This window comes from Bos taurus, chromosome 10 (assembly GCF_002263795.3).
Source record: "Bos taurus isolate L1 Dominette 01449 registration number 42190680 breed Hereford chromosome 10, ARS-UCD2.0, whole genome shotgun sequence".
NCBI lineage: Eukaryota > Metazoa > Chordata > Mammalia > Artiodactyla > Bovidae > Bos > Bos taurus.
This window is the reverse complement of record NC_037337.1, coordinates 18,912,325-18,934,970: the sequence shown is the minus strand read 5'-3', so window position 1 is coordinate 18,934,970 and position 22,646 is coordinate 18,912,325. Positions and strand designations below refer to the sequence as shown.

The window sequence follows — 22,646 nt, the reverse complement described above, 5'->3', positions numbered from 1 at the left end:
TTGGGATCTTGTTTACATGTAATTCTCTTGTGATTTTACAATATTTTCTTTTTGTTTTTCAGGATTTTTGTGACGCCATTTCCATGTGCTTCTTCCCCGAAATATTATTCCATCCAAATTTAACATTCAGGATTTCTTCAGGAAAATAAATCTTAATCCAGATAATTATCAAGTTGGAAATCCATGGTAAATATAATATATACAGCCCTTGTCCAAATTGAGTATGTTTTTGTAGCAGCAGTGGAGACACAAACAGGGAGCACAGACTTGTGGACATGGTGGGGGAAGGAGAGGGTGGACGAATTGAGAGAGCAGCACTGAGACACATACGTTATCATATTAATGTAAGATTAGAATATTAATACAGATTAAAATTACCAATTAATCTAAAATTAGATAGCTGATAGAAATTTGCCATATGACACAGGGAGCTCACAATCTGGTGCTCTGTGATAACCTAGAGGGGTGGGATTAGGGTGGAAGGTGGGAGGGAGGTTAAGAAGGAGGGACATATGTGTACCTATGGTTGATTCATGTTGATATATGGCTGAAACCAATGCAAATTGTATAGCAATTAATCCTCCAATTAAAAGTAAATAATTTAAAAAAATAATAATTATCCAATACAAATATTATTAAAGTGATACTTTATGTTCTTTCTTTAAAAAAAAATAATGGCAGTCTTGGCCTAGGAGAATGTTGATAAGAAGATAATGTACAAGATATTATAAGGAAATTGATTAGACCAAGATTTTTAGTTAATGAGATGGTCAGTATTAATCAAAGAGCTTATGACCAGTGTTTTAGTGCTGCCTATAATATTTAACTGCTTAAAAAGCATCTCTTTCTAGGTATTCTACTATAATTTTCAACTCAGTTTGCCCAAATGACGTAGCCAGATTCCCTTACTGTCTTGAACTAACCAAACTGCTCTTTTTCTCTGTCACCTTTCTTGTAGTTTCTAGGGTAGAAACCATAATCATATATGGCTTACCCTTCACTTTAACCTTTTTACAAAAAAGTTGTTCCATTGTTTTTCCTTACAAATGATTCTTACATCTCTGCCTTTCCCTACATTCCTACTGTTTCCATTTTAGTTCTGTTTCTTGCTCTCACACTTTCTTTTATAGTAAACAGACCATCATCGATATCAAGTCTGTTATTCCATGTAACTCACTCTGCCTTAGTATCAAAATCATCATCTTCATATACTTCTTCTTTATGTCAGTTTCCTGCTCAGTAACCTCCTGATAAACATCTTCTCTTTTTCAAGAACCTCCATGTTGTGACTTCATACTCTTTAATTGTTCCGTGGTCCTCTGTATGTACATTTATCTTATTTCCAGTTCCTTGTTTTGCTCAGGTAGGGTCCTCTGTCTCTTGCCTTGATAGCTTACTGTTTTGACTCTATGGGTTTCTGATACCTATCTGTGCTTTTAAAATCTTTTTTAAATTTTTGACAAAATGGGAGATGGTGGGACGTGTTTCTTAGTTGAGATTGTGAGTAATCATTCACAGTGTTTATATATGCATAAAACATCACATTGTACATCTTAAACATATACAGTTTTATATCTTCTGCTCTTAAGTGAGGTGTAAATCCTGTTCCAGAGGGACTGTGTCTAATTTATCTTTCTATCCCCCTAAATTCCTAAAAGATCTTTTAATTTGAATGGAAAAGAGTGAAATAAACAAACTGACTGAATTATCCTTGGGCAAGCAAGAGAAGCCCTTTGATGCATACTGGATTGTTAAAAAGGATCACTTGTTATTTTATGCACTATGTAATACTATCATTGGCTCCCTGACAGCCAGTGAAGATTTTCCCCAGGGAATTAATATATCCAATCTCTGCACTGGATTTTTATACCTATGCTCACCTTTCCAGTATTCCCCTTCTAAATTCTAATACCTCCTTCCAATTTGAGAATGATTGCTTTGGCTAAATCATAGAAATATCAGGACTACTTGTACATGCCTGCCGCTGTACCCGTTCTTTAAAAATCTTACCATGGGAATCATCACAGGAATGACGATGCATTAAATAAATTTCTCGTTTCTTCTTAAGCTGTATTCTTCATCTCTTTCCCTTTTGGTAGGTGTTCCTAAAGGAGCAGGAACGACAACACCTACAGGATCTGCTTCACCAAGAGGTGCTCCGCAGAATCGTACTGCTTGCAGCGATGGTTCAGGGTCTTGCTATGTAGGCAGCATTTCCTCCATCTGAGACAGGCATCTATTGTCATCCAGGTGGGAAGTAAAGATTCTTTGCATGAGATTGCCAGTTTATTTAGCATGTGTTTTAGGAACTAGAAATGTTTTATTGTGAAGCATTTTAAGTAAGAATGTAATTTCTTCAGAAGATGCGAATGTGTCATACTCATTTTTTAAATGTTCATAGCAACCAACAGATTGACCTGGCAACAATAATATAGACTACTAGTAAATATATTAATGTACAGTGAAATTAAATTGAATTTATTAGTCATAATGTCTTTGAGGTATAATTAGGAGCAAAGGAGTTATGTGCCTTAATTTCTGTTGACAGTTATTTTTAGTTTTCTTAGTGATATTTGAGAATGGTACATATTATTGTTATAATTATTCAAAGTCGTATTTTACATTTATCTTTTTATTTTTTCCCTCATTGATTTCTCCCTCATTGACAACTGTTTTCCATAGAAACCTTTTTTATTTGTGCAAAAAAGTCTTAAATCTTAATCTTTGAAATGTATGCACATTGACCCCATTAGTATGGCAAATTGTAGGTGAGAATATAATGTAATTTATTAAAATTAATTTGTAGGGCATGAAATAATCAAAAACTTAAATTATTTTAAGTTGTATAATTAACTTCATCAAGGTTATATTGTCTTAAAATTGTTATTTTCACTAAGCATATCTGGAAAACATTTTTTTACTTTAACCCACCCACAAATTTAGCCTGTTTAGCTACTTAATCTCTAGTTATGACAATAAGAGATTTCTTTTTTCTTTTTTCTGTGAAATTTGTGTTATATGATACAGTTTTATTATTTTGTCTTCCCCACAGCAATTCTGGAGGAATTATGTACATCAGAAGCAAGTCAGAGATGCAGCTGTGCAGAAGATGCTTTACTTATGGCAAGTGCGGCCACTCTTCTGCAAGCCTCCTGCGTGCTCACGTACAGAGGCAGCGGTATTTGGAGCTGCGGACTGCCACCCGTTTGTCATCCAGCGAGATGGGAGGGAGCACTGGCGCGAGGCACTTGGCCGCTGTCTGTATACAGGCACGATGGAAAGGCTACAGGGAAAGTAAGAGGTATCAAGAACAAAGGAACAAAATTATCTTTGCAGTCACTGTGTAGAGGATTCAGAGCAAGACAAAGGTAATCTTCATTGCTATAATAATTAACTCCTCTTGTTCTCAAGTACTTTTGCTTATATGTCTGCTCTAACAGTTGCCTAACTTGAATTAGAACTGGTTGTGTACAGTTTGTCTTCTCTTCTAGACTGTGGATCCCCCCATGCAGTTTTAAACCACATTGTGTGGCTTTATAATATTGAATTAAATTGGATTGAAAACCTACATGGTCTGTGGTTAGACTGCTAAGAATTAACTTTACATTGGGTTGAATCCTTAAAAATTGGCAACATTCCAACTGTTTTTTACTTCAGAAACTTTAAATTTCATTTTTAAAGTTTAATCTTAAAATAAGATGTTATTAAAATGAGAGCTTTGCTTCTGAGTTAACTTATGCTTTGATTAAGAGTGCCCAATTTGGAATAATATAGTTAATAAAACATCATCTCACTCATAAGAAACAGAATTCTGAAATATGCATCCATGTTAAGAAATATTTTAAAATTATAAAAAAAAATTTTTGAGACTTTTTTTCACTTTTTTAAAAAATTCTGAATAAACTTATTCTCTCCATTGATAACCAAGAGATATCTCTTAACCATTTTTTCCCCCTGTTTTGATATAGATTTAAATCTCTGAAAGAACAAAAAGTAAAAGAAGCAAAACTAGAACTTGGATTGGCAAGTATCAAGCCATATGGGACTCTGGAAATTCACTGGTTCAGGACCCTTCAAAATGGGAGGATTGTTCATTTGACAGCAGAGTAAAAGCCATAGAGGAATGTAAAATCTGTGATAGAGAGTAATCGAATTAGTCATGAAAGTTCAATGGACTGCTTGAATGAGTCCCCAAACAAGCGACAGGAGAGAGCCAGAAGTCAAAGTGGTGTGGACTTGCAGGAAAATGTGATTGTAAGAGAGAGACCCAAGTCCTTGGAAGATCTCCACCAGAAAAAAGTGAGTCGGGCCAAAAGAGAAAGTCGGAGAATGAGAGAACTAGAGCAAGCTATATTTAGCTTAGAATTGCTGAAAGTCCGTTCTCTTGGTGGTGTGTCTCCTTCAGAAGAACGTAGATGGTCTACGGAACTGATGCCTGAGGGCCTTCAGTCTTTACAGGGCACCCCTGATAGTGAAAGCTCGCAAGGAAGCTTGGAACTCCTGAGCTGTGAGGAGAGCCAAAAGAGCAAACCCGAGCCCGTAATTCTAGATGAAAGAGACTTGCCATTTGTACCACCTGAGGTATCTCACAGTCCAGATTTTGATCCACAGGACTATTCTCTCAGTGCCGCAAGTGAGACTAACTATACATTGACTCAAAGGGGGGCACCCTCTGACTCAGTGCATTTAAAGAATGGGGCTATGAAGGAAAATGGTTTGTAGTTCTGAATCTATTACCTGTAAACCACAGCTGAGAGACCCCTTTGTTTCAAATAGTTTGCCTACATTTTTTTATATTCCCCATCAAGACCCATTGAAAATGAGCTCCCAACTAGACACAAGTGTCAAGAGAAGCAAACGACTGGAAAGTGAAGAACGCTTCCATCTCTTACTTTGGATATCAGCAGGGAAGCTGGAAAGTACCACCTCCCAGGAGAAAATCAGGTTGTTGCTTCTTTGAATATAGATTCCTTCAAATACTGTGCTGAAGAAGTTAGAAAAGTTGAACACTGAGAAGGAAGAAAGGCAAAAGCAATTGCAGCAGCAGAATGAAAAAGAGATGATGAAACAGATTCGCCGACAAAAAGATATTTTAGAAAAGGAACGTAAAGCCTTCAAGACAATTGAAAAAACCAAGAACTTGGGGAGAGTTTTTCTGATACCATCTTTCCATCAGTCAAAGCAGAGAATAGAGAGACCATCTCTCTACTCATCCTGAAAACCCCAAATAAGGATGAAGAACCCAGTATGGTTGGGACTCCGTCAGTAACTATAAAAGATTCTGTTCTTGCCCAAAAGACAGTCCCTCTGCTCACTTACCCTTGAAGGATCGACCTGTCACTCTGTTCTTTGAAAGAAAAGGAGGCCCAGGCCAATCTCATACTGTCAAGGAATTATCCAAGACAGACGGAATGTCCACCCAACTGAATGTTGCCTGTAAACACTCTCATAGTCGAATCTCAAAGAAGAGAACACTTAGGCCTGCTCATCCTTGTAGCCACAAATCTGATGACCCTTTCAGAGATGGAGCTACTAAGGCCATTTTTTTCACGCCAAAGGAAAATATGAGTAGTTCCCTGTAAGTGAAGTGTTTATTTTTATGTATAAATGAGAAAACTTTTTGGAAAATTTTCATTAAGGTGCCTTGGTCTACCTCAGTTAATTTGTATGGGTGCTACTCAAATTAGCCATTTTCTGTGTAAAAAATTTCCTGATTGTTGACTATACCAGCCACTGAAAATTGGATATAATTATTACCCTGGAGTCTCTGACTAAGCACAGGCAGCAGGATTTTTAGTGCCCCCCCCATTTAAGGGAGAAAGCATTTGTGGAAAGCCATAGAGTGGCTGGAAATGCTGTAGACATTCGGCAAATGCGGGTTGCCCCACAGTTCATTAGGTGTAGCAGTCCAAGCTTGTTTGTATCAGGCTTTAAAATTAATGGGATTTGTGATAGCTGTTGGCCTATTTATGGTCTTCATTAAGATCTTTTTACTTTTTTGAGGGGAGTGGAATAAAAGCTATAATATTTACCATCTTAACCAATTTAAAGTGTACAGTTCAGTAGTTGTTAACCATATGCCATGTTGTTGAGCAACAATCTAGAACTTTATCTTGCAAAATAAATTCAGTTACCCTTGAAAGCAGCTCTCCTTTTCCCTTTCACCCAGCCCCTGGCAACCGCCATTCTACCTTCTGTTTTATAAGAATGGCTACTTTATTTTATTTTTTATTTTTGGCTGCACTGCGACCAGGGATTGAACCTAGGCCCTCAGCAGTGAAAGCTTGAAGTCCTGACTGGATAGCTGGAGAATTCCCTGTGACTACTTTAGATAGCTTGTATAACTGGAAGTTCCTTTTAAGATTGTCTTAACTAGTGGTAGCTGGAGAAAGCATTTAAGTAGGTACATAAAACAAATTTTATAAAATTAAAATATTTGTATTAAGCCCAGTTACACGGTGGATTCTTTCAGTTCTTGTGGAAGAATATCACTGTTAAATGAAAGGAGAGCTATATCTTAGGGCTAAAAAAGTTAAAATTTCATATTAACTTGAAAATAACTTCTCATCAAATCCTGAGCTTTTTAAAAAATATTTCAGTCTTAAAAACTGCATACAGATTTTACAGAAAATGGGGCAGGAGATCATTGATAATTTTATTTTTCCACTAAGAATTTTTTATATCATATTATAAATGCAGTTTGGACTACATGACAGCTTGAGAATCCTAGTCCTGCCCATTAACCTGTAGATTGTCCGTAGCATATAAGCTCATCAAAAATGTTAAGAACATACTATTTTCTGCTTTCTGATTTAGTTATGTGAGGGATGTTTGGTGTGTGTGTGTATAGTTGTTAGAACCCATGAATCTGTTTATAGAAGACTCAAGTTCAGTCAGTCACTTAGTCCGTGTCTGACTCTTTGTGACCCATTGACTGTAGCACACAGGCCTCCCTGTCCCATCACACAACTTCCCGAGTTACTCAAACTCATGTCCATGAGTCGGTGATGCCATCCAACCATCTTCGCCTCTGTTGTCCTCTTCTCCTCCTGCCTTCAATCTTTCCCCCAGCAATCAGAGTCTTTCCAAATGAGTCCAGTTTTCTTTGCATCAGGTGGCCAAAGTATTAGAGTTCAGCTTTAGCATTAGTCCTTCCAATGAAATATTGAGGACTGATAACCTTTAGATGGACTGGTTGGATCTCCTTGCAGTCCAAGGGACTCTCAAGAGTCAAAAGCATCAATTCTTGGCACTCAGCTTTCTTTATAGTCCAACTCTCACATACATACATGACTACTGAAAAAACCATACCCTTGACTAGATGGATCTTTGTTGGCAAAGTAATGTTTCTGCTTTCTTAATACGCTGTCTAGATTGGTCGTAACTTTTCTTCCAAGGAGCAAGTGTCTTTTAATTTCATGGCTGCAGTCACCATCCTGCAGGTGATTTTGGAGCCCGCAAAAATAAAGTCTGTCACTGGTTCCCATATTTCTCCATCTATTTGCCATGAAGTGATGGGACCAGATGCCACGATCTTAGTTTTCTGAATATTGAGCTTTAAGCCAACTTTTCACTCTCCTCTTTCACTTTCATCAAGAGGCTCTTTAGTTTTCTTCATTTTCTGCCATAAGGGTGGTGTCATCTGCATATCTGAGGTTATTGATGTTTCTCCCGGCAGTCTTGATTCCAGCTTGTGCTTCTTCCAGCCCAGCGTTTCTCATGATGTACTCTGCATATAAGTTAAATAAGCAGGGGGGACAATTAACAGCTTGACGTATCCTTTCCCAATTTGGAACCAGTCTGTTGTTCCCATGTCAGTTTTCTAACTGTTGATTCTGACCTGCATATAGGTTTTCAAGAGGCAGATTTCAAAACATTAATCATACTTTGAATTACTCCTTTTATCATTTTGCCAAGATACAGTCTTAACAGCTACTTAACTAGTTTACTTATCTTGTTAACAACTATTTATCTTCAAAATGATAATGTATTAGATTGTTTGCATGAAGCTTAAGGAAAATCCGTACTTCACATCTTCTCTTATTCTGTAAGTAATATAAGAAACATTAGCATTTTATAGAATTGTAAAATTGTTAGTGTTTCTAAGTTATTCTATTCAGTTACCACATGTTATAGATGAGGTCACTGGTGCTGTAGACATGAAATGACCTGGAATAAGGTCACATAGTTAGAAATACCTGAGCCAGAATTTGAGTTTCCTGATTAGAAATCAGCATTGGTGTCTGATTAGGAAGTAACATTAGATTAGTGTTCTTTCTATGCCATAGGGTGGTAGGTGCATTGTAGTCTTCATCTGGTTAGTAAGGGAGAACAAAAAAGAAATCATGGAGAAACTTAAGAGAAAATGTTGTGAGTTTAAAGTTAATCAGAGTAGCTAGGTGCTATCAAAGGTCCTGTTAATAGTCCTCTCTTTTGGAGAACAAATCAAAGATAAATGACTCAGCTGTGGCAAGAGAGATTTGAATAATCAAAAGGGAATCTTTTTAGGACAACCTAGGAATTGCTGGACTTGATTTTATAGTGGTCAGAAAGGGAGGTCTCTAAGATTTTAGCTGTAAGAAAGGTGTATTTAGGGATTATTGGACAGGATAACCTAGGCCTTCATGGAAGATTCTGAATGCAAGGGCAATTAGTCTGCCAAATGATATTATAAGTTAGTGTCTACTTTAAATTCAGCAGTATGCTAGAAGGTAAAATATGATTTTCAGTGAGTTTACAGTCTTGCTAAGAAGAGATGAACAATATGTTACTGATAAATTTTAAGATTGATGGTCCTGAGTTAATACAGATAATTGGGTTCATAAAAGTATAGGAAAAGTATAGGTTTCTCTTTAGATTTTCATCAGACACAAACATTCATTTCTGCATAGAATTTAATGATAAAGTAGTCATGTCATGTGGTTATTCAAGCAAAAATTAAATTCTCACAAACTAACTCTATAGAGTCTCTATGGTTTGGAGCATACTTCTTTTAGTTGGTAACAATTTCCTACTCTGTCAGTGTTGATTTTATTCTGTACAGCCTCAAGTTTTAAAACTAAGCCAGCTGATAAAAGTTGCAGAGAGATTTCAGAAAGAAAACTTGTTTTGTCAATAGAACCATCTCCCTATAAAGCAAGTGATGAGATCCTCATCACTCGGTAGCTACTTATCAGGTGTTCTATAATGATGAGCGTGTAAAGACCCCTTCTAAGACTAATTCTTAAGATTTGTGGACTTAGTATTTTCCCTTTCTCATCATCAAATCCATTTCTTTGACCTGGCTTGTTAGACTATATGTTATGCTGTCCTTTTAAGACTGCTGCCATGAAGTATCTGCTAGGAATCAAAATGTAATCCTGTTGTTTCATCCAAAGTGTCACCACGGAAGCCTTGAACAGTGGAAATCCTCAACTCCAGAAACAAGATGAACCAACTTGGAAACCTGTAAAGTTAACTGGGCCGGGCCAAGGAGAGGTAAGTGTTGAATTTTGTTTTTATTTTATCTTTTATGCAAAATAGGTGCATACTGTTTTGGAAATTACTGTTCTTGTAGTTAGAACACTCCATCTACTCATTTACTCCCATGTGTTTATAGAAAAAGAAGCCATGAGTTAAGTCTGTTATACTCAGAGAGGAATACTTCAGGTAGGGAAGGATGCCTACAAATCCAGATTATATTTACAAAAAAAGGAATTCTAAAGAAAAGAAGGCACTTTATGCAGGTGACTTTGGTGACTTACAGTGGCAGTGAAAAGTGACTTCCTTGGCTGTGGAGAAGAACAGTGTGGATTTAGCTTCCATTCTTATTCTTTGTCCAGAGTAATGAATATGGATTGCTTTTTTATGGCTGTCACTTGTAGTGGAAAAGGCATGGGGCGGGAGGGGACTGTTCAAGAGATTCGTGAGCTCTTTGATGTCTTTCATTGGCATCGTCTCCCAAAAAGCCAAAACAAACATTGTGTTGTTATTTGTTTTAGTCAGTTTGGTCAAGCAGGTTGCCAGACCGGCCCATAAAAAGAAAGCTCGAATGGCGCGGACGCGCTCCGATTTCTTGACTAGAGGTACTTTTGCCGATGGGGAGGGGGATACAGAGGAAGATGATTACGATGACATTATTGAGCCCCTTCTCTCCTTGACCAAGCTTCTCACTCTGAGCTAGGGCCTGCACCCAGCCTGGGTCAGGCCTCTCACAGTGACTCCGAAATGGTAATTTTATAGCAATATAAGAAAAATAGGCAACAAGCAAATCTGATGGAAATAGTCTTGCCTAATCTAAAGCTAACCTTCACAGCTTCTTCTCCATATAATGGTTTGTACGTGGGAAACCTCAGTGAACACAGCAACTAAAGCTAAACCTTAATTTAACAGGACTTGGATAAGGGCACTCTAGCAAGTATATGTCAGTTAAATCATAAATTAGGCAAAAAATATTAGAATTATTAACTTAGCACTAACGTAGAAGTTTTCTGTTTTATCTTAAAAGTTTTCTAGAACAAGAGCCTCAAACTTTTTTGTAAAGGGCCAGATATTAAATATTTCAGATTCCTATGGGTCATACAGTCTCTGTTGGAACTAGTTAACTCTACTATTGTAGAATGGAAATCGCCGTAGGCAAGTGAACAAAGGTGCATGGCTGTGTTCCAATAAAACTATTTACGAAAACAGGCAATGGGCTTTATTTGACCTGCTAGCCCTAGCTTCCGTGATCTCTCTGTGTTCTAGTGAATAGAGTCTATGTTAAACAATCCAGTAGCTTTTAACTGAAATAGTATTCTCTCCTTCTCTCTTTTTTTTTTTTTTTGCATTTAAACCTGCTTCCCCTCTGCCATTTTTTAGTAATAAAAAATAAACATGAATTTTTTTTTTAAATTTAATGAGAAATGCCAAAAATATCTTCCTGGACCAACCCAGCCAACTAAAAAAGGCTGTAGATAATGTGAATTTATATTAATCACAAAGTATAACATTAACATTATGTTTAAATAAAGCTGGCAAAGATAAATAGCTTTATTATCATATCTCAACCCAAATTAGGTTACATATAGCTTGATAAGTTTGAGTGTATTTATGGATATTAAAGTGTTTGATTTAGAATTGGCCTGGAAAATACAATAGGAGTACCTTGTATGCCTGCTGTGTACTAAATGTTATCACTGAGGAAGTAGAGTGATAGCATTTTATTTACATGCATATTCTTAATTAAGTTTAGTCTCTAATGTTCTTCTGTAGTATCTGTTCATTACGGGAGGAACATTTTAGGATGGTCTTGCTTTTGACTCATTAAATATTTTATCAATATTCAAAGAATGATTTTAAGCTGTTTGGGGCTTCTCTGGTGACTCAGATGGTAAAGAATCGGCCTGCAATGTGGGAGACACAGGTTTGTTCCCCTGGGGTGGGAAGATCCCCTGAAGAAAAGAATGTCTACCCGCTCCAGTATTCTTGCCTGGAGAGTTCTTATGGACAGAGGAGCCTGGCGGGCTCATGGGGTCGCAGAGTCAGACACAACTGAGCGACTGACACTTTCACTTTTTTTTTTAACTTTCAGGCTATTTGTGCCAAAGACCTAGTTAATTAAAAATTATCGTTACGTTCCAGAATATTCTCATTGTCTTTATCTTTTGTTGGAGATAGACCCAGTTTTTAAATGATAATATGGATATTCTACAGGAAGAAAAAATAAAATAACCAACAAAAATAGAAAAATGCACAGCCAGTTATCTAATTAGACTAATGAATCATTACCCTGAACCAAATGGTAAAAGTTGCTCAGTCTGTATGTTCATTAATATATCTATTAGAACAAAGACTTCTCTTTCAGTGTAGAGGTTAAATAACTCCACTTTGGAGATGGCCCTATTTTTAAGTTATAATTATGAACGTATTCTATCATATGCTTTAGTTGGTTGAAGATGAAATTAATGTAATGGAGCAAACTAATTTTAATGAAAAAACACTGCTATAATATTTTCTAGTATAAATAGGGACATACTTAAATTATTCTCCCAGTTTTTATTAGTCGAAGAATTTGGCATTTGTAATTGCTATTTTGTTCCTGAGAGTTTCCTCTGATACAAACCTCCATCCTTTGGTGGTAGAATTCTTTCTGAGAACTCTTATTGAGAGGAACCAAGAAGCTGGGCTTTCTGCTTGGAGCATTCAGCCCCTCTGAGGGTTCTGTCTGGCGGTCTTTGCCTGTGAGTCTGTTCACCTGCTTGACGGTCACTGCATGCCAGTAGTTGTAGAGCGCCCTCCTGCACAGTTGTGGTAGTCACCTCGTCCAGCTTTCTCCCTGTCCTTGTGTTTCATCACTAGCTATTTTAGGAATACGGTTGTGGTGTTTTGTTTCTTGGTGGACACTTGCATGAAGAAGCTTTGCTTTCTCTAGACTATGCTGACAGATACTTATTGGGGTTGGGGGGTAGGGAAGGGTAGGGACAGTTTTAAAGTACGTTTCTGTTTATCTGAAAAATACGCCATGTTCTAATGTTATCTGATATTGTGAAAATTGAAGACTAATTATTTCTAACTGGAATCCTACTGAATTATCAAATTCTGAATATCTTCAGGGTTGTAAATGGTATGATTTTTTAAAAAGCTGGATAGTTTTTTTTTTTTTCTGGACAGAGTGACTTAGTAACTCTGATATTTGCTAAGAAGTGTGTCATTCCTCAAGGAAGCATCCAACTGAACCTTTCCATTGTGAAATACCTGATCCTAATGAGATAGAAACAGTTAGATATGAATTTCTTCAAGGGGATTTGATAAGCATTACTCTGGAGTTGACAAATGGATAATAGTTGTTTACTGCAATGAAGGCGTGGAAGTGAGAGTGGTAGTTTCTATCTTTAAGACTTGTTTTTTTTTTTTTCCTACTTGTAATCTCTGCCATTTGAATAACTGTTTTCACTTAGTTTTATACACACCATGTTGTTTTTACCCAAGAACAACAACATGTTCTGCTAAACAGCATTTAAAGATAGCTTTCATATAGCTTTTTATTTAGTCTCTGAATCTTGTGGATTGGTGAGTTAATAACAATCATTTCTACCCCTTATTTGTAGGATTGATATAGGTTAACAGAGTTTTTCTCTATATAGTTCTTCTGCCATTCCCACACTTACAGCCAGTCAGACTCCGTTGGGTCGGACTTTATACTCCTGTATGATAAAACTGAGTTTCCATTTTCATTCTTCAATACAGAAGACTTACTGTACTTCTTACTTCCCTATTTCTGTTGTATTTCTCTGAGATACTCTTCACTTCTTATCTGTGTTGAATTTTCCTTCTTTACTCTGCAGAAAACTGCCAAAAAAAAACCCATTGGTCAAGCACGGCTAAGTCTGTTAGCTTTTTTTACAGTAAGGGGAAATGCCACCTCGACTAGGTCTTAGAAATTTTTCAGAAAGGGGAAGTCAGGAAAGGATATTTTATAATATTTTAGGACCTAGGCTAGTGATTTTGAGGTGAGTGTTGCAAGTTGGGGGCTTCCCAGGTGGCTTCAGATGGTAAAGTATCTGTCTGCAATGCAGGAGACTTGGGTTCGATCCTGTTGGGAAGATCCCCTGGAGAAGGAAATGGCAAGTTGGAAAACTGGTAAATTGAACAGTTTATGGCATGAAAAGTTTAGATTGGTGGCCCCAGGACAGCAGCATTGCATACACTTAGTATTTACTTATTTTTTAGCATACTGTTTTCTATTTTATTTTGTTTAATTTCTTCAAGTCTTGTTAGGGCTCTCTGGTTTTCAGTTTTGTTATTCAGATTTTCATTAAATTTTTTTTTTGCCCCCCTTTGGCTGTACGTCTCAGCTTACAGTCTTAAGTTCCCTGAACAGAACTTGAACCCCTGAACATGGAGTGAGATCCTAACCACTAGGTCACCAGGGAACTCCCTACACTCAGTATTTATATATGTATTTTATTCCCCCCAAAAAGTCAGAGGACAAGTCATAGCATTGCCATTTTCTGCTGTTTGATTTGGTAGAATTTTCCTATGAAACTATCTGGGATTGGTACTTTTTTGTAGCATAAGTTCCTCTATTTCTTCTAGGAGAAATTAGACTTTAAAGCTTTCTGTCTAATAAGGCCAATTTTGGCAACTAGTTTTTTCCATTTCATCGTTCAGATTTACTTGCATAGAGGTATATAAAGTAGTCTCATGATTTAAAAAGTCCTGTTTCAGTGGTTATTTTCCTTTTGTCAGTTCTTAATTTCATAGGTTTTTTTTTTTTTTTTACCTGGTTATTTGTCTATTTGTTAATTTTTTCCAGGGTAACAGGATCTGGTTTTATTTATTATATTCCCTTTTTTTTTCATTCTCCCACTGATTTCTGTTTTTACCTTATGTTTATTATTTATTATATTTTCTTTTGGTTTACTTTCTTATTTTTCTCATCTTTGAGTGAATAATTTAATTCATTTATTTTTATTGATACAGGTTTTTAAGGCTGTAAATTCTCCTCTGATCACACTTCAGATGTATCTCATTTATTTTAATGTGTAAAGGATTTATTGTTTTTAAGAAAATCTGTAATTTTAGTTTATATTTCCTTTTTTACCTGAAACTTGTTTAATAAAATTTTTTTTAGTTTTCAGATGAAGGGCCTTTTTGTTTTTAAATCTTTGTTAGTTTCTAGTTTTATTGTATTCTGATGAAAGACTATTTATAATGCTTCTGTTTGATCAAATTTATTGATATTTTCTTTGTTACTTAGAATATGATCAGTTTTTATGAATGTTCCATGTACATTTTTTAAATTGAAATATATATGATTGCAATATTATGTTAACTTTCAGATATACTATGTAATGATTTAGCACTTGCCTACATTTTGAAATGATCACCATAATAAGTTTAGAGTCATCAGTCCCCATACAAGGTTATTATAATGTTGCTGACCATATTCCTTATGCTCTATACACATACCCATGACTTGTTTATTATTGAACTGGAGGTTTGTACCTCTTAATCTCAAAATCTACACCTCTTCTGCCCACCCCTCCTTCCCCCTACTCCCTTCTGGCAACCACCCATTTGTTCTTTGTATGTATGAGTCCTTTTTCATTTTGTTTTTGTTTTTTAGAATCCACATGTGAGAACATGCACTTTTTGTCTTTGTCTTTGACTTACTTCACTTAGTAGAATTCCCTCTAGATCCATACATGTTGGCTCAAATGACAAGAATTCATTTTTATGGCTTAGAAATATTCCACACATATGTGTGTGTTTATATATATACCACATCTTTTTTATCCAGTCTTCTATTGGTGAGCACTTTGCTACTTCTATAATTTGGTTATCATAAATAATGCTGCAATGGACATTGGAGTGCATATATCTTATATTAGTGGTTTTTTTCCTTAGGATAAATACCCAGAATGGAATTTCTGGATCATATCATAATTCCATTTTTAATTTTCTGTGGAACTTCCATACTGTTTTCCATGGTGGCCATACCAATTTACATTCCCACTAATAGTGAACGAGGGTTCTCTTCTATCCATGTCCTTGCCAGCACTTGTTACTTGTTGAATGTGTGTTTGATAAGTTGTATTCTCTATTCAGAGTGTAAAATTTCAGTATACATCCATAATCTCTACTTTACTGATAATGTTATTTGTCTTCTATATCCTTATTATTTTTTATCTGTCTTATATCAGATGAATGTTAATATCATTCCTGTTACTCATTGTGAATTGTACCTTTTAGTATTAAAAAGTGTCCTTTGTCAGCTTCCATGTTTTTTTACTTGAATTCTACAGTAGTAGTATCACAGCTTCCGTTTTCTTATTATTTCCATTTGCCTAGAATACTGTTGTTTGTCCTTTTAACTTTAGCCTGTCTGGATCCTTTGTTTAGAGGTGTGTTTTTTATACAGTATAGTTGGCCCCTGCTTTGTGAGCCAAAGTAAAAAATCTTTCCCTTACTAGGTGAGTTAAATCTATTCATGTTTATTGATGAAAGTGAGAGATTAATTCTCAACTTGCAATTAATTTTGTTACGATCATGTTATGTTAAATTTGCTGTGTTCATTTTTTTTCTCTTTTATTTTTTTAAATTTCTTTTGATGTTTAGCAAACATTGTGGTCTTGTTCTGTTGATTGTTTACTTTTATGTGTAACTTTAAAAAATGCCTTTAATATTTTAAAATTTAATCAATAATACTCTAATTAGTCATTTTTAAATGAGTAATATTCTTACCTATTGTGACACAACTATTGGTGAATTATTCTAGTCTCTATTCCCTTCTACTCCTGTTTTTTTAAGCTTTTATTCCTATTTTGTCAGAAAATGTAATTTTGTATACAATTCTTTCACCATTAGTCCCCACCTTTGTTTTTGTCTTAGATCTACTATTAAATGTGTTAAATTATCACTTCAAATATTTTGCAGAAGTTTCCCTGTTTATCTCTTGGTTGGACGAAGCTCTTCCCTTAGGTTACTCAAAGGGCCAACAATATGGAATTCCCTGAGATCTTCCTATGGCCTTGATATTTGAAGGGACACCTTGGCTACATATGAAGTCCTTGATTCATATTTTCTTTTTCTGAGTTATTTGAAAATGCTATATTGTTGTTGTCTTACTTTGTCTGTTGTTGTTGGTAAGTCTGTTGCCAGTCTAAACCTCTTGCCCTTATAAGTTATTTGATCTTTTTACTTGCAGACCTTGAGAATTTTTTCTTTAAAGTTTGGGCTGTGTCTTTAAGTTGATAACTACTGATTAATTATCCTGTATATCTAGATTTATCAGGTCCTAGATCTTTTGTCTCTGTCTTTAGATGGTTTTGATTTTTTTCTTACTTTTCATTTGATACTCTTTTTTTTTTTTCCATTCACCCTACTTGATATTGTTTGTTAAATTGTCAGAAAACATGAGCTGATATTTCCCATTTAGCATTTTTATTGACCCAAGTGCCCTTTACTTTGGATTACTGTTTGAACTTAATGGAATTTTTAGTAGGTTCTTTTATTTTAATGAATCTCTGAGTAATATGAATGTATTTTGTATGTTTTTAATAGGTGTAATTCTCAAATAATTCTGTAATCTGAGTTTTAATTACAGTGCTATGATAATAATTACTTGGCTTTAAAGTCTTTACATATGTAATTATTACAGACATCACAGCGGTTTTCTTCAGTTGATGAAGAAGCAAAGCTTCATAAGACCATGTCTCAAGGAGAAATTACGAAGTTGGCAGTGAGACAGAAGGCTTCAGATTCAGATATAAGGTATAAAGCATACATACACTGAAAGTTAATAGGGGTAATATAATTTTATTTACTAATAGACTATAGCCAAATACTGAGCATCTTTATGAAAGCGTAATTCAAAAAGCAGCTATTGATTTAGAAAGTTCTGAAATTCATTTTTCAGCAAATACTAAGCACCTACTCTGACAGAAACAAACAGTTCAGATATATATAATAAACTTTGTCTTTTTATATGTTAGCACTGTGATTTGGGCAGAATCTTTTTTTTTTTTTTTGGCCACACTGTTTGGCCTGTGAAATCTTAGTTCTCTGACCAGAGATCAAACCCACACCCCCATGCAGTAGAAGTGCAGTCTTAACCACTAGAGCACCAGGGAAGCCCCAGGGCAAAGTCTTAACATCATTAATAATGACTTAGGATTTTGGTTGTAAAGAAAATACATTAGATGAGATGAGAGTATTTCATCTGAAATATAAATAAACTGAAAATATTTCCCAGTTTTGGACTTGAATTCTGCTCTGACTTAAGTGTTTTACAAATAGAACTGGAAAAAGCTTTCAGGAAATAACTGTTCTTTTTAGGAAAGTATATGAAGTTTTTATTTATCAAGAATATGACTTTGTGTCCCTTATTGTATTATGTAAGGCAGTTGGTTCCTCACTGATAAGAGGTCTTCACTGATATTGAATATCACATTGAATATCTATCTGGTTCATAACCCTATTAAAGATCACTTTCTCAATGACTGTAGAGGTATAATCCAAGGTAACCCAAATCTAGAGCAGATTATGCTGGAGATGAAAGTTTGAGAAACAATATATAACACAGTAGAAAAATATATAAGTGGAGATAGCAGATTAAATATATAAATTTAATTTCCATATCCTCCTAAAATAGCCTATATAGGACAAAAGCAACAAAAGCAAAAAAGCAACAGGAGACAGAAATAATAAAAATGTGGAATCCAAAAGGTAAATAGACAAACTTTAAATGTCTTAATAGATAGGAGAAAGCTGAATCTTAAGCCAACTGAGAAAGAAGAATCTGACTGGCTGATCTTGCCCAACCCTAGCAGAAAATAGGAGATATATTTTCTGGAAAGGACAAAACAAAAGATTTCTGCACTTAGAGGTAACCAGATATACTTGAGGATTGAGGTGCATATTTGGAACCAGGGGGATTTTATGAATGTTTACATACTGAATGTTAAGATCCCCCAGATTTTATTCTGTATTCAGCTCCCATGTTTCACATAACCTCTAAGCAGATGATTCAAAGAGTCTTTGGGACTTTGGTCCAACCCTCAAGAAAAGACCTAAAGATATTGGCATCAGCCAGATAACCCTGCAAGGGCAACCATGGTTTGGAGGCCCCACCAATGCACACTAGAACTTTCAGGCATGTGAAAGTGAAAGTCGCTCAGTTGTGTCCAGCTGTTTGCGACCCCATGGACTACAGACCATGGAATTCTCCAGGCTAGAATACTGGAGTGGGTAGCCTTTCCCTTCTCCAGGGGACCTTTCCAACCCGGGGATCAAACCCAGGTCTCCCACATTGCAGGCGGATTCTTCACCAGCTGAGCCACAAGGGAAGCGGTTCCAAGCATGATCACCACACATTTGAGGAGCCATCTTAAATGAAAGAAACTAAAATTAATGGATAAAATATAACTTGGAAGAAATAAACTATACAGGGGAAATAAAACTTCAAGACAGATACATAAAACTACCAATAGATCTTCTGCATAAAGGAATACAACTATATTCATGAAATTAGAATAGTCGAAAGGGAAACATCCATAATAAAAAAAGAGCATTTGAAAATTGAAACTACAATAGCATAAAGAAGTCCAAAGCATGAGAAAGAAAGTTGATATCTCTTAGAAATTTGAACAAAAAGACAAAGGGAGAGAAGAGGCAAGAAAAGAGAAGAAAATTAGAGAAGCAGTTTAGGACATCCAGTGACCCACTTGTAAGAACTCTGGAAAGATAGGACAAAGAATACGGACAGGAGCAAATCATTAATAAATTCAGGTAAATGTCACAGAATTGAAGGACTTGAGCCTCTAGATTGACAAGGCTCAACATAATGAATGAAAATAGACCCATACCAAAAGACATGTCATCATAAAATAGTGGAGACAAAAGAAATCTCCATTATGATCCTGAAAGTAGCTTTACAAATGATGGTTGTACAGCAATCACAGAGGGAACCATGCCATATTAGAGCAGGTTAGAAGGCTCTGGGAAAGATTTAAGAACATGGAACTGATGGCATACCTAACTGTGTTTCAACATGTTGAGAGGAGATATTCACAAATGGGGAAACACTTGGAGGTGAATTGAATGTAGAAAAATGAGCAAATATAAAATAAAATATTAACTCTAAAAAATATGAGTTATATAGGGTATATGCCTCAGTTGTGAATATTACTTACATAGTAAAAAAAGGTGAATACTACTAAAAAAAACTGTATATTGACCTAACTAAAATTACAATATTCTGTTGGAGGGGGATGTCTGTGTTTGTGTAGGGTATAGAACTGGAGTGTTGGAATGTGCTTACTTTATTACCTGTGGTCACAAGTATGATAGCAATATAAGTTTGGTGAATATTAAAAGAACCATTTAAGTAAATTCTAAAGGGTTGTTTAGGGATCAGAAAAGGGATAAGAATAGCAGGGAAAAAGCTCTATCATTTGTAATAAGCTTTGTGGAACAATTTCTTTTCATACCATATAGATGTACAAGTTTAGTAATATGCTATTAAAAAAAAAAGAGGGCACCATGAATAAAAGAAAATTGACTTCCAAAGCAGATAGACCTGATTTTAACTTCTGTCTCTATCAGCACTCTGAGCCTCAGGTTGTTCATGTGTGGTTAGGATAAAAATACTCATTTATCATGGCAGTTGTGAAAAGTAGTCATTGTAAGTAAGGCCTGGTGCCTGGCTTCTAGAAGATGCTCAAAAATTTTTTCTTTTTTGGTAGACAAACATACAAAGGAACCAACACTAAATGTACAAGTAAGCCTCCTAGTACAGAGTTAGGATACATGGGTTATCCTAACTCTTGTTAGGAAACAAGGGGAGAAGAAAACCACCAGAGTGAAACCTGATACTCACTCAGAGGTTTCAAGCTGTTATTGTCTCAGGATGTTTCTTTGATGCATGTGAAGGGAGAGAGTATGTAAGTGCTAGAATGAGGCAATGTTGCATAGTAGGTATGATCCTCCACTTTGTCACTCACTGGCTGTGTAACCTTGGGAAAGTCACCTAATATTTAAACCACCAGTTTTTCACCTGAAAACTGTTTATGGTTTGAATGTAAATTTGTTGTTATAGGTATTTAAGGTAACTCTATACAAGTACTTATGCCTGGAGCATAAGTACCTATATGATGATAACTAATATGATTATATGATAATAACTCATATAAATGGTGGTTTTAGTTAACATCTCTGGCTCTCATTTCTGTTTTCAAGATGAGGAGATTATCATTTACTTTCCAGATGAAGTTTAACTGTACAGTTGAAGATTAAATATGACTTAAGCTTAACTGTGAAGGTTAAATGAATTAATTCATATGAAAGTTGTTTATATAACTTAAAGTGATATACAAATAATGTCAATAGGACATGCTGATTGCCATTTTTGCTTTTTTTTTCTTTTTGCTAAACAGACCTCAGAGAGCTAAGATGAGATTCTGGGCCAAAGGGAAACAAGGAGAGAAGAAGACTTCCAGAGTGAAACCTGATACTCACTCAGAGGTTTCAGCACTCTTTGCTGGCTCAGATATGATTCCAGCTCATCGGTTTCCAGATGGTAAAAATGGACAAAGGGTGGAGATTGTCTTCATAATTTGTTTACTCATTCTGAAAGTTTTCTATCCCTCTAGTATTTGTAACAGTAATCCTCTTGGCAAGATATTCTATTGAGGTAGGACCAAGATTGTTAAATCCTTCCTTAACTAAGAGATAATTATAGAATTACATTTTACCTGTAAGAGTAGTTTCAAGGAAATATAGCACCAAAACAATGAAGTAACAACTTCAAGAATAATTGCGAATCTTTGATTAGCCTCAGTTTTCTAAAGTGTAAAAATTTAGCCACCATTCATTCACCTAACAAGTATATATTCCTCCTGCTGCTGCTGCTGCTAAGTCAGGTCTGTCGTGTCCGACTCTGTGCGACCCCACAGACGGCAGCCCACCAGGCTCCCCCATCCCTGGGATTCTCCAAGCAAGAAGACTGGAGTGGGTTGCCATTTCCTTCTCCAATGCATGAAAGTGAAAAGTGAAAGTGAAGTTGCTCATTCGTGTCCGACTCTTAGCGACCCCATGGACTGCAGCCTACCAGGCTCCTCCGTCCATGGGATTTTCCAGGCGAAGTACTGGAGTGGGGTGCCATTGCCTTTTCCATATATATATTCCTAGTAAAAATTAATAAGATAGCAGCAGCTAATATTTGATTGTTTACTATGAAAAAGGCACTGTGCTAAGCATTTTGGATGTATTGACTCAATCCTCACAGCCATTTTTTGAGGTTGGTATGATTATTTTTCCCACTTTACAAATGAGAAAGCTGAGGCATGGAGAAATTATTTGCTTATACACGTATAGCAGTTGTTAGAGCTGAGATCTGAATTCAGGCGAACTGGCTCCAGAGTCCGTATTCTTAACTGTTGTGCTAAAAGATCTACTGTATGTCAGTTGCTAGGACTTTATAATGGTAGCTGTTATTTTAATTTGGGGGCATCAATCATAGCACATAACAAGTACCCAACAGTTAGTTCATCTGTTGATATGGTTTCTCTAAATGCTAGAATTACTGACTCTCCAAGGATTGCAGTAATCCCAACATTTGAAGATTAGCCCTTTCTCTCTAAGCCCTTTGCTTAAGTATGTATGTGCGTTTTTAATTACTATGTAAAGATGCCAGCTATCTTCAATAGGGGGGATATACATCAGAAGTGGCTATGTGATAATGAGTGGGTAAAATACCAATGAGTGGGTGAAATGTCAGTATTGAATAAAATAGAAATAGGCCCTAGGAAGAAAATTATTATCTCTAAGTAGAAATAGAACAGACCAAGTTAAAATAAGTAAACAAAACTTGTCACATCTAGGCTAAGATAAAAATAAAGGGACAGAGGATAAGATAAGATAAAGGGAGGAAAGATGATCAAGTTTCACAAAGGCATGGATCAACCAGAGCAGAAGTACCTGTGTGTCAGAGGGAAAACTGGTAGAAATTTAATTAGAATCCTGTTTTTCTGTCTTCTGACTCTGCTCCTATCAGTTTGCAAACTGATATGGATAAAACCAGTAGTAAATTAAGTGAATTCTACAAGTTCAGTTTGAAAAATTTGGAATTCCTATGAGGATCCATTTCTTATGTTTTATCTGTTTTATAGTAGTCATTCTAAATT

The 22,646-nt window shown here is 35.8% G+C and overlaps 1 protein-coding gene and 1 pseudogene across 1 annotated transcript in view; both read left to right on the top strand.

Moving 5' to 3' along the window:
• The window catches only part of MYO9A (myosin IXA), a 388,889-nt gene that overhangs the window by 126,576 nt on the left and 239,667 nt on the right, over positions 1 to 22,646 (top strand).
• Positions 1 to 22,646, top strand: part of LOC100847876 (unconventional myosin-IXa-like) — a 104,281-nt pseudogene that overhangs the window by 39,016 nt on the left and 42,619 nt on the right.